This window comes from Strongylocentrotus purpuratus, unplaced genomic scaffold (genome assembly GCF_000002235.5).
Source record: "Strongylocentrotus purpuratus isolate Spur 01 unplaced genomic scaffold, Spur_5.0 spur5_scaffold_6, whole genome shotgun sequence".
NCBI lineage: Eukaryota > Metazoa > Echinodermata > Echinoidea > Camarodonta > Strongylocentrotidae > Strongylocentrotus > Strongylocentrotus purpuratus.
This window is the reverse complement of record NW_022145612.1, coordinates 47,259,231-47,270,275: the sequence shown is the minus strand read 5'-3', so window position 1 is coordinate 47,270,275 and position 11,045 is coordinate 47,259,231. Positions and strand designations below refer to the sequence as shown.

The 11,045-nt window shown below is 35.3% G+C and overlaps 1 long non-coding RNA gene across 1 annotated transcript; it reads right to left on the bottom strand.

Moving 5' to 3' along the window:
• Window positions 1–751: 751 nt before the first annotated feature.
• LOC115919409 lies at window positions 752–5,389 on the bottom strand. The gene is made up of 4 exons (XR_004061834.1): window positions 5,227–5,389; window positions 4,628–4,695; window positions 2,152–2,293; window positions 752–1,413 (listed from the first exon to the last, which is right to left on the bottom strand). It is a non-coding gene; the product is annotated as an uncharacterized LOC115919409 (long non-coding RNA).
• Between the last annotated feature and the right edge of the window lie 5,656 nt (window positions 5,390–11,045).

Below are 11,045 nucleotides of genomic sequence, written 5' to 3'. Positions count from 1 at the left end.
TCGAGATGAAAAAATAGAATCTAAAAGACATGCTGATCTTATTGCCTACCAAAATCACCTTGTCATTATAATCAGCAGATAAAATATAATATCAGAGGGAACCATTTCAGCAGTTTTGTTGTTGGCCATCTCTCACTTTTTGATGTCAAGTCGAAGGCCGGACATGAAGGTGGTGACCCTTAAGAGGGTTCTGGTCACATCTTCTGCTCTTCCATACTGCCCTGAGTATCTGGCCTCCGACAAAAGAAAGTGACCAAATTTCTTCAGTGTGTCAAGATATTTGTGCCTTGTCTTTGGCATATGGTCATCCTTGAGACTTTAAACGATACTGTTTGAAAATAAATGTATGAAATACATGTTATACAGGGTTAACAACTTATTTTTTTACTTATTAATTTTATTTAATTTCCTATTTTCCAACAAGAAGATTTTTAACTTTAATCTGAAATGAAAGATGCTGTTAAAATACATGTGTAATATAATTTGCATGAATTATATAGTTCTTGGAAAAAGCTGGGGGGGGGGGGGGAGAAGAAAATGTTATGATTACTACCCAGCCCCCCCCCCCACTCCGTGAACGTAGGGATACCATGCGTGTTTCCAAACTCTCCAGCTCGTATTGACTTTACACACCAGACTTTTGCTGAAAAGGGGGGGGGGGGGGGGGTCGCTGGGAACATGCATATGCGTACCTTAAATAACACTGAGTGGGGGGGGGCCGGGGTTTACTTTCTACATTAGTTATGGGTTGTTTGCATAATTATTAAAACAGTGCATTGGCAATTCTTCAGATCTTTCCATATATAAATGGAAGTTTTCAGGCTGTAAAGATCTGAAGGTGCCAACTCCTTTCTGGGATAAGTAATGTATGTACATATTTCATTTTAAATTTTCTTGTTTATGTATGTGAAAGGAAAATGTAAGGTGCAGTTGATCATTAAATATGAATTAAATATCAAACTGTATATATTGTTTTCTGTAAAGTGTTTAAAATCACTACCTTCAGTAGCACTTTAGAGTCAGTGAAGACCGACTTCAGGGATCCACCTGCCATATCTTAGATTCTGTTCAACATCCCACAATGTGCGATGGCACTGCTCCCTGCAATGCCTGAAAAGACTTACTTCAGAAGCACTTTAGAGTCAGTGAAGACTGACTTCAGGGATCCACCTGCCATATCTTGGATTCTTTTCAACATTCCACGATGTGCGATGGCACTGCTCCCTGCAATGCCTGAAATGACTTACTTCAAAAGCACTTTAGATTCAGTAAAAACCGACTTCAGGGATCCACCTGCCATATCTTGGATTCTGTTCAACATGCCACAATGTGCAAAGGCACTGCTCCCTGCAATTCCTGATGCATGCTCTAGATATCCAGTAAATGCGAGCATCATCTCTTCTGGAGTCTCCTCTATTGGAATATTTGATTCAGATAGAAACAGAGTAATAAGCCAACTAATATCTCTTAAATTTGAGGGTACAGATAATTTTTTTAAATAATTGTCGAAAAGTATTAAAAGTGAAACTTGGTACACAAGCATAAAGACGTAAAATCAATAAGAATGTTAACATTTCATTTACATTTCAAATTTAGCACAAATGAATATGTGAGTTTATTGATATTTTCTGATTTATGTTTTGTTTATGTTGAAAGTTGTCAAGATCTATAACTTATAATATGATACTATTGAAGTAATTACTAACAATGTTATGTTATGTTATGCTATGAATAAGTAGGGAATACTGGGGTAATGGCCCTGTGGAAATTTTCAATGTTCCAATCAGTTTAATTAAAGATAGTAACCAAAAACAAGCATAGCTTTATAAGCATATTCTACCATATTCATTATTTAAAAAAACACCAGAATAGTCACCCATTTGTTATTACACAATAAATCTGGATATTAGTGCATCCTGATCCTGTTGTTGATGCAAGTGTTCTCACATATTCAACCTCATATCACTTTGGAATTTAATAACAATTGAATACAAAATGAAAATTGAATACAAAATAAAAAGTGAACTGCAAATACCCCAGGGTTTCTCATCACACTTGACCTAAGCCCACCTCTCAAATCAGCGCAAATTATGAATTCAATAAATTTAACTTCTATCTGATCTTTCACTAGTGATTGAAAAGAAAGCAAACCTTTTGCTTCTGTTCCTCTCTTGTAGTTATGCTTACTGACAAGGTGGCTATCTACTCTCCCAACATGCCAACATGTATTCCGCAGACGGGGCATTCTTTGACGGCTTTGGGGCTGGGAGTGTTTAGGTGACGAATGGGCTCTCTATAAAAATGGTAAATTAAAGAAGACATTGAAGATTAATTTTCCTATCATGTCATATGAAATAATGACGAAAATATCTCCATATCGTGTCATATGTACTATTGCAGGGAATGCTCCATATACATGTATAAGACAAGTATAAAAAAAAGTGTACCCAACTTTGGTAAATTCTTATCAAAGAGTTATAACTTATACACAGAGATTTAAAGGCATTCATTTATTGATAAATTTACATATTTATTCCATCAATCTATCTACATATATCTATCTATCTATTTACCGTATTTGCCGGTGATAAGGCCGCAGCGCCGTAAAGGCCGCATCCCCGATTTTGACATTTAAAAAAAAAAAAAAAAAAAAAAATTGTTTTGTTTTTTGTTTTGTTGTTGTTGTTTTGCTGCCGAAAACCCACGCGTGGAAGGACCTTCATTTAACATCGAGGTGCAGTTAAATAGTAACAATGTCGTTTTTAGAAGAATGTGTAAGATCATTAATGTGAATTAAAAACAATAAAGTACCTATGGTACCAGTGGTGTACCTATGGTACCAGTGGTGTACCTTGTGGTACACCATTTGTTATAGAAAAAAATTTGAGGAACTATTATTATAAACTACATATTGAGATCTATTAGAAAGATTACTTTCAAACCAAGATGACAGTCAAATTTTAGTGTTGTTGTAGTTTCCGAGTGGTGAGTCAACATACTGATTAATGAGCTGGGAGACATTGCCAGGCATAGCGCCATAAATCGAAACTAAAAAAAAAAAAAAAAAAAAAAACTTTTTTTACTCTTTCGCCGTATAGGCCGCACCCCGACTTTTTGATATTTTCTCTTCCAAAAATACTGCGGCCTATACGCCGGCAAATACGGTACTTATATACTGATATGTGTATTTATTCATTCATTTATAGTATGTATCTTTTAGTGGGGGGGGGGGGGGGGCTGGCCTCGTCATTTCACCTGCTTCACTGGTTAGTGAGTGTATATAACACAATGTTTATTTTACATTTGTCAAGCCAGAAAATCTGTGATAAAGGAACTAACATCAAAATAAGCCCTCATTTTATTCTCCAATACACATATTTAAGGGTGCCTGATTTACATCCATTTATAAAGTACATGCCTGTGTTCTCTTTATTGAGTTTATTCCACTTTTAAGGAACTCTGTGACCCTGGAGCTCTTAAGCAAGGAACACACATCGAGGGGTGTTGATGGACTTGGGTGGGGCTAGCTGGTCTGATATTTGACCTTATAGTGAGTCAAGCCTGGTGTTTTTGTTTTGCGATTCATTATTTTGCAAGGATCCAGTAAAAAAGAGAGATACAGACAATGGCATTGGTCTGTAATAACTAAATAATATTATAAACAATAATAATTTTTTTTAAACATGTGGTGTTTGAATATGAATATTTATATTGTAAAATATGTTTAATACAAATTTCATTTTTTAGAATACATAGAGAAAAGTAAACGAGAGGGAGGATAAGGAAAACATGGAAGAGAAATGAGGAGAAAGAGAGATGTACAGAAAATGGACAGAAACAGACAGAATAAGAGAGAGAGAGAGAGAGAGAGAGAGAAAGAAAGAAAAAGAACGGGAGACATGGAAAAGGTTAGAAATGGAAATGGAGAAAACAGAATGCAAATAAAGAGATGGGTAGAGGGGTAAACAATGATACAGAAAAAAAAAGAAAGAAAGAAATTAATGAATGAATGTAGGATGTAGACAGTGTACGTAGTAATGAGATGTGATCAGTCAAGCACACTAGATTGGATGAAGCTAATTTGGGATGCAACCAGATTATGAGATGATGTAACCACATTATGAGATAATGTGGTATGGTGGAGATCCAAGCAAGAGTTATCTTAAAGGTACTACCCAACACTTCAATTCGTATGACGCAAAAATAATTTCTAAACAACTTCACTATTTTCTTCCCTTTCTTTCTTTTTTAAAATTTGTTATTACACTTAATTTGTATAATTTTTTCACCCTGCAATTCAGATTTTAGCTGCATGAAGCTTATCTCCCCTTATTGTTGTATATTATCATATGTATTTGCATGTTTACATAATAAACCTTTGGTTGAACTGAATAGATTTTTAATCAAATTCTGTGGGCAGTATCATGCAATAGTTGAGATGAAATTGATATTACAGGAACCACCCAGTATTATTAATTTCAATTGATATTGATGTTAACTTAATGACTACCCCAAAAATAGTGATTAACAAATTTCTCACCAAAACTATATTTTTGTAGATGGATAAGTGCAAATTTCAATGAAGAATTTTCTACATGGAAATGGAGATTAATGCAGTACAACATACCTGATGATATAGGGAGCTGACAATCCTCTTCCAGTCATGGAGTGGAGGAGTATTTCAATTCAATCCACCTGTAAATAATGAACATATAACAAATGTTAGGTGGACACTAATACCAAGGCAGATCCAAGATAATTTGTAGTTTTGTTTGTAATTAAATGAAATTGTAATAATCAACAACAAAAAGAGAGGAAAAGAATAAAAAATGGGTTAGTTTCAGATACTGTTATTTAAATGTAAATTGTGCCAAAATAGATAGTCTTGGTAGGTTACTACTGTTAAAGACAGAATGAGAGAGAGAGAGAGAGAGAGAGAGAGAGGGGGAGGGAGGGAGGGAGGGAGGGAGGGAGGGAGGGAGGGAGGGAGGGAGGGAGAGAGAGAGAGAGAGAGAGAATTAAAAGAAACTTTAAAAATATATATACATTTGCTTCTCTAAAATTCTAGTGTGCAATAGCTACTTCGAATACACATTTGCTTAAAATATAACATATAAGAATGTGTCCCACTCTGAAGCTTTTGTACCACTAAAACCACAGTTAAAATATATATTGACCCCCTCTCCTCCATCCCTGCCTCCCCTGACATACATTTTGGTTCCTTACCATCTAATCAACTTGGGTTTCCATCAAATCCTTGATGCAACAGACCAGCAGCTTGAAGCTTAAATTAGAGTATCGGCAGCTCCTAGAACGGGGGCACGGAATCCTGCTTCCGCCTCATCCGGCATCAAAAGCTCTTCCAGTGTACAAGCTCCCGGATCTTGATGCCTGTCTGGCGATATTAAACGAGAAGAAAAGAGGAGTTTGGGATGAGTCATGAGAGTAAACATACCATCTTAGTCCTCATGACTCCAATCTCCAATTATTACCCCCCTCTATACCTTGTAACATTTGAAGGGTAATTGATGGATACTCTGATTCATCAAGTTCGGCATTTAAGTGGAAAATGGGGTTTGTTCTGCGGGTGAGAGGGAATTAACTGTAGTGGAGAGCTCCTGGTCATAGCAGTTATCAAGAGAATTATGGAGATGACCACACCTGTCAGGCTGTGCACAAACTTGATAAATTAAACCCTCCGTTTTATAGATGATAAAATGCTTCCATTACAGATTTTATCATGGTTCTCTGGCAATCATATCTGACCTAATAAATACATTATTCTTGAGCATCCCCCATGTACTTACTCGCCCAGGCACATAGAACATACAAGAAATCCAAGAAAACCATGCTGTTGTGCATTCTACTTTCTATGGGTACCGTGACTTCTCCTTTTTCCGTAGAGTGTACTGGTACATGCACATACGGCTACATGAAAAACATAAAATGAAAACGTTTATTTATGAGGAAGGCAAGGGAGTTGATGTGTGGTATCTATACTGTGATTTGAATAAATCTATAAATATGTTTGAATAGATTGCTACCACCACTTAATATGCACTTCCTATAGATAATTGTCAAAAGAAAGACAGGATTTATTTTCTGATCTAATAATTGGAATTATTTCCATTTTCTAATGCACTGTACAGGTAGTTTTCAGTAAGATCTTTTATCTACAGGGCGAGTCAGAAAAAATGTCCCACTTTTTAAAAGTTGTATTGTTTGAAGTATGAATATTTTATCATGGGTTCATGATATGTCTTGATAGAGTTATCCTCCAAGTACATTTAGGTGCCATTTTCATTTGAATCTCTGCATGCATGACTGAACATTAGACAATCTTTACAAGACTGCAAGATCAAACAATACAACTTTTAAAAAGTGGGACATTTTTCTGACTCACCCTGTAGAGTAGTCTACCTGGAATTTCAGTAGCGATTTTGTTTTGGAAACGAAAGGAGACAAAGTGGGGAAAGAGTGAGAGCAAAATGGATGCAGAGAGGGAGGGAGAGAGGGAGACAGAGAGAGAGAGAGAGAGAGAGAGAGAAGAAAAAAAGGGGGGGGGGGAGGGGATGGACAACATATGTAAATTGGCTGAGATTGGGTTTGGGAGGGGAGATAAAATCATTAAAAAAAGATTTTTCAACCACAACTGCCAAAAGGGAAAATATAAACAGTAAGGCATCCACTTTCAGCGTCATATGCAGAACATTCTGATACCTATTACGTGTACCTGTTGTTGAATACATGAAACATTGCATGTGGTAAGTTGTACAACTCATCTTACATATAATATATCTACATTATCTACATGAAAGTGCTAAAGGTTGAATTCCATGAGGGTAACATATCTCTGATCCATGCAAAACAACAGAAACTCATCTTGGCGCAGATGCATACATGCCTGTAATAGATATATGTTCATGTACATGTTTCCAATGTGCAAGTTTCACCCCCAGATCCAGCCTCAGCTAAAGAGACTACTTGACATTCAACTGCTTGGCAGGCTATTTTTTTCCTCTGTGAATAAAGATGAGATAAGAGCAACATTTAATTTAAAAAATATATAAAAAATACAAATAATTTCAATTTTTTGAGAGAGAGCAAGGGGTGGTGTCATAAATGCAAATAAAAAAGAAATGTCAAAAAAGATATTCATTTAAATAATGATTGAATTCATCGTATGTTATTCATTCTTTTCATTATACCCTCCTAAACTATATCACAATATATTTGAACATTCAAAGGTAATGACTTATTCTAATACCTGTATGTATCTTCAATTATGGATATATATGAGATTGCAATGCCAATTTGAAGGAAAAAAAGTATAATTAGTTGCAGGAACAATACATCCTATGCTATAATTTCTTTTCATCATCATAATATACATACTTTAAAAGTAATTACTTATCTTATAGTGTAAACTCTATCATGGATATAAATGTAAAATCCCCACTTCCATTTCTTCTGTATTTGCACGTATACCACCACAACTATGACTATGTAAATGATTTCATGTTGGTATTCACATCAGAGTAAGGAAAAAGGTCTTAGCAAGCAGAATCCAGTGAATATGTTGCTTGGGAGAAAGTAAAAGATTTCTTCCATCTCCTGAGTTTACCAATGTCTGTAGTTTGAATTTCATGTTGGTATTCACATCAGAGTAAGGAAAAAGATCTTAGCAAGCAGAATCCAGTGAATATGTTGCTTGGGAGAGAGTAAAAGATTTCTTCCATCTCCTGAGTTTACCAATGTCTGTAGTTTGAACTTAGAAGTATGCTAAAACCATTCAAACCTTGTGAAGTTCAATGCCAGGGCAAAGTCCCTCTATTATGCCTGGTGGCCCGGTGAAAGTGGAAACAAGAATGGTGTTGTTTGGTTTGCCTCCTATAACAGCTAGCTCGCTGCTCAAATAACCTTATTACCAGGGCTGTAAAATAACCTGTAGGAATGGAAGACTGGATCTGAATAATATAGCTCATCAGAAATGGAAATTAACAAGATAGAAGTAAGCAAAAGGGGAATAGGAGGGGTTAAGGGAAAAAGAGAAAAGGAGACATATTGAGAAAGAAGAGACAGTAAGAAGAGAAGAAAAATTAAAAAAAGTCGGAGAGAAGGATAAAGAGAGAGAGAGAGAGAGAGATCGGGGAAAGATGAAGAGATAGAAAAAGCATGTAATTTAAATAAGAGAGAAATGCATATTATATAGAAAGTAATAGGGAACAATGATGGAAATAGAAGGGAAAAGAGAACATATATAAACATATATTTTAAGTGGGAGATTAAGATAAAGAAATGAAGAGAGAAATATAAACAAAGGGAGAATGGAGAGAGAGAGAGAGGGAGATACAGAGAGAGGGAGATACAGAGAGAGAGAGAGAGATCAAAGAGAGAGAGAGAGAGAGAGAGAGAGAGAGCAAGCGAGAAAGAGAGAGATAAATATGCAGAGAGGAGACTATAATTATCTGTAATGGACATTGAAGATAGGATATTTGTAGACTATAATATTAATTATTCAAAGAACAACAAACTGCAATAATATAAATCATTTTACTTTTACAAAGTTAAGTTGTAAGCTTTTGTAAGAAATAAAAGTATGCATATCTCACTGGAATTAAATTGAAAGGATTCAACCAAAAAAAGTAAGGATTAGAATAAATAATGTACCGTATGTACTATGTAATATGGAATAAAGCCTATATGTGCATTGCACTGTCAGGCTTCATTATTTCAGAGAAATGCTTTCAGCCCTTTTGGAATTTCCTGCTGTTAATTACTCAGAAAAGGGCAAATGTGCATTAGCGAATAAGTAAAACACAGACAGTTGCCATCAGTATTGTTTCCTGTCCTTTGATAATCAATCGTTGCAGTATACACCAGTGGTAGGGTGTGGCCCATTGTATCACTTCCTTTTGTATACAGATTTAAAGATATAATGTAAGTATGTAACTCTAGTACTGTGAGAGCTATAATTTCTTAGCCAGCAAGTAAAATCAGATAGTGGGTGAACTATTTCACTGGAAAGGACAAATGAATGTTATACTTATGCAACTAGCATACATCGGCTTACAGAGACATTACGGATTGTTTCAGAGAAAATATTTAATGTGGTAAAAGACAATTTTAAGTTTCTTTGTATAATATCATCGGACTGATGCTATTTTGACATAAAAATTCACTGTTCAATTGACTAAATTCTGCACATCATTTTCTGTGAAGAAATGTTACACTATTTTATTGTCTTGCTGTCCTTAAAGGTAATACAAAGTTTTGGGAAATTTGAAAATTGGGTGGAAAGTGATTCTTTACCATTTTGATATATTTGGATGCCCCTGTAGATGTATTATAAGCACAAGAAAAATTAGCCTCTAAAACATTTCTCCTTTCGAGAAAAATTGAATATAAAAATTTACTGGTGCTCCCGGTAAATTTTTATAAATGTCAAATAGCGCCTACAGCCGCACAATGGTAGCTGTGACCATGAAAATCTCAGAATATGTAGTTGTTATATATAATTTCCAAACGGAAATAGCTAATTGGTGGATTTTAGTCAAGAAACATTGTTTTATAGCTTAATTAATATCTTGACCTTGAGAGGGAGCTATATAATATAAAGAGTTTATTATTTACAATTTCATAACTTTAGACTCGATTTCAACCGCAACAACGATCCCTGAATATTGTAGGATCGCATATGCTTCCAATATGTTTATTTGAACCAAATTCATGACCCCATCCCAAAACTTTGTATTACCTTTAATATTAAATATTGATTCTGCATCAACTCTCCCAAACGTTAATAAATCCCTTCAACCACAAATAATTGGCTACCTGCAGATCTCCAAACCACAGTCGGTTCAATGGTTGTATAGTATGTATACATGGAAACTGCATGTGCACATGATCAACACAAAAGATATAGTTTTAAAAACTGTGATATGTTGTTTTAAATCATATATCTAAGTTTTAAATGCAGAGAAACTTCCTACTCCCATGCAGTCTCAAAGTGACATTGTTCAATATTTTGTTGAATTTACCTGTGAATCATTTGTGTAACAGAGGAGGAAGTTCATTGTTTCCTCTTCTCTATTTTTCTGTATATCCTACCATATCCTATCCACCCCTCTCTCTCTCTCTCTCTCTCTCTCTCTCTCTCTCTCTCTCTCTCTCTCTTTATACTTACTAAAGAAGGAAATCTGGTTTCAACTACTTACCTGGGGTTATTGGAAGGCCTATATTAATTTGGTATAAACAATGCTGGGAGAATGAAGAAAAGAAACAAGGCTGAGATTTAGTAAATAAAATATGCAATAAAAATGTAGGTTACAAAAAGAGACAGAAAAGAGAGATTGCATTGTAAATTGGAAGAGAATTAGAAAAGAAAACCAGGAAGAGGAAAGAGAAAGTGAAATATTAATTATAGCATGAGATAAGAACAAGAGAAATAAGCCAAAAGTTTTGAAAAGTTCTCAATAATAATAATAATAATAATAGTGGGTTCACGATGAATGTCCATCTGATTTGACACTTCTGGGGCTCTAAAATTATCTCCCAGGGTTTCACCATCACATAGCTATATATACTCTTTAATGTGAATAGAACCTCAACTGGACGAATCACATAGCTTTATCCAGATCAATTCTTCATGTGATAAGGGTCTAAAGTGAAGAATGCTCCACATGTATAAACTGGAAGTATGTTGCCATCACATATAAATTTGATCAGGTCAACTCTTTCATATGAATAGGATCTAGAGGGGATGGATACCGGTACTCCATATCTAATTCGCCAGCATGTCACACTGTAACATACCTTTATTCCAGATTAATGCTTTCATGTGAAGAGGATCCGAAGAGGAGGATGACTGCTCTACATCTGACTGGTAGAAGGTTGCTAACCCCACCGGAATGTAGAACTCCACATCCTCATCATGCATGGCATGTGATGCAAATTAAATCATGGCTGCATGTCAACAGCACACACTAGGTAGTGTCATCTCAACAGCAGTCTCAAATATATCAAATTGCATTTGTCTATTTTTT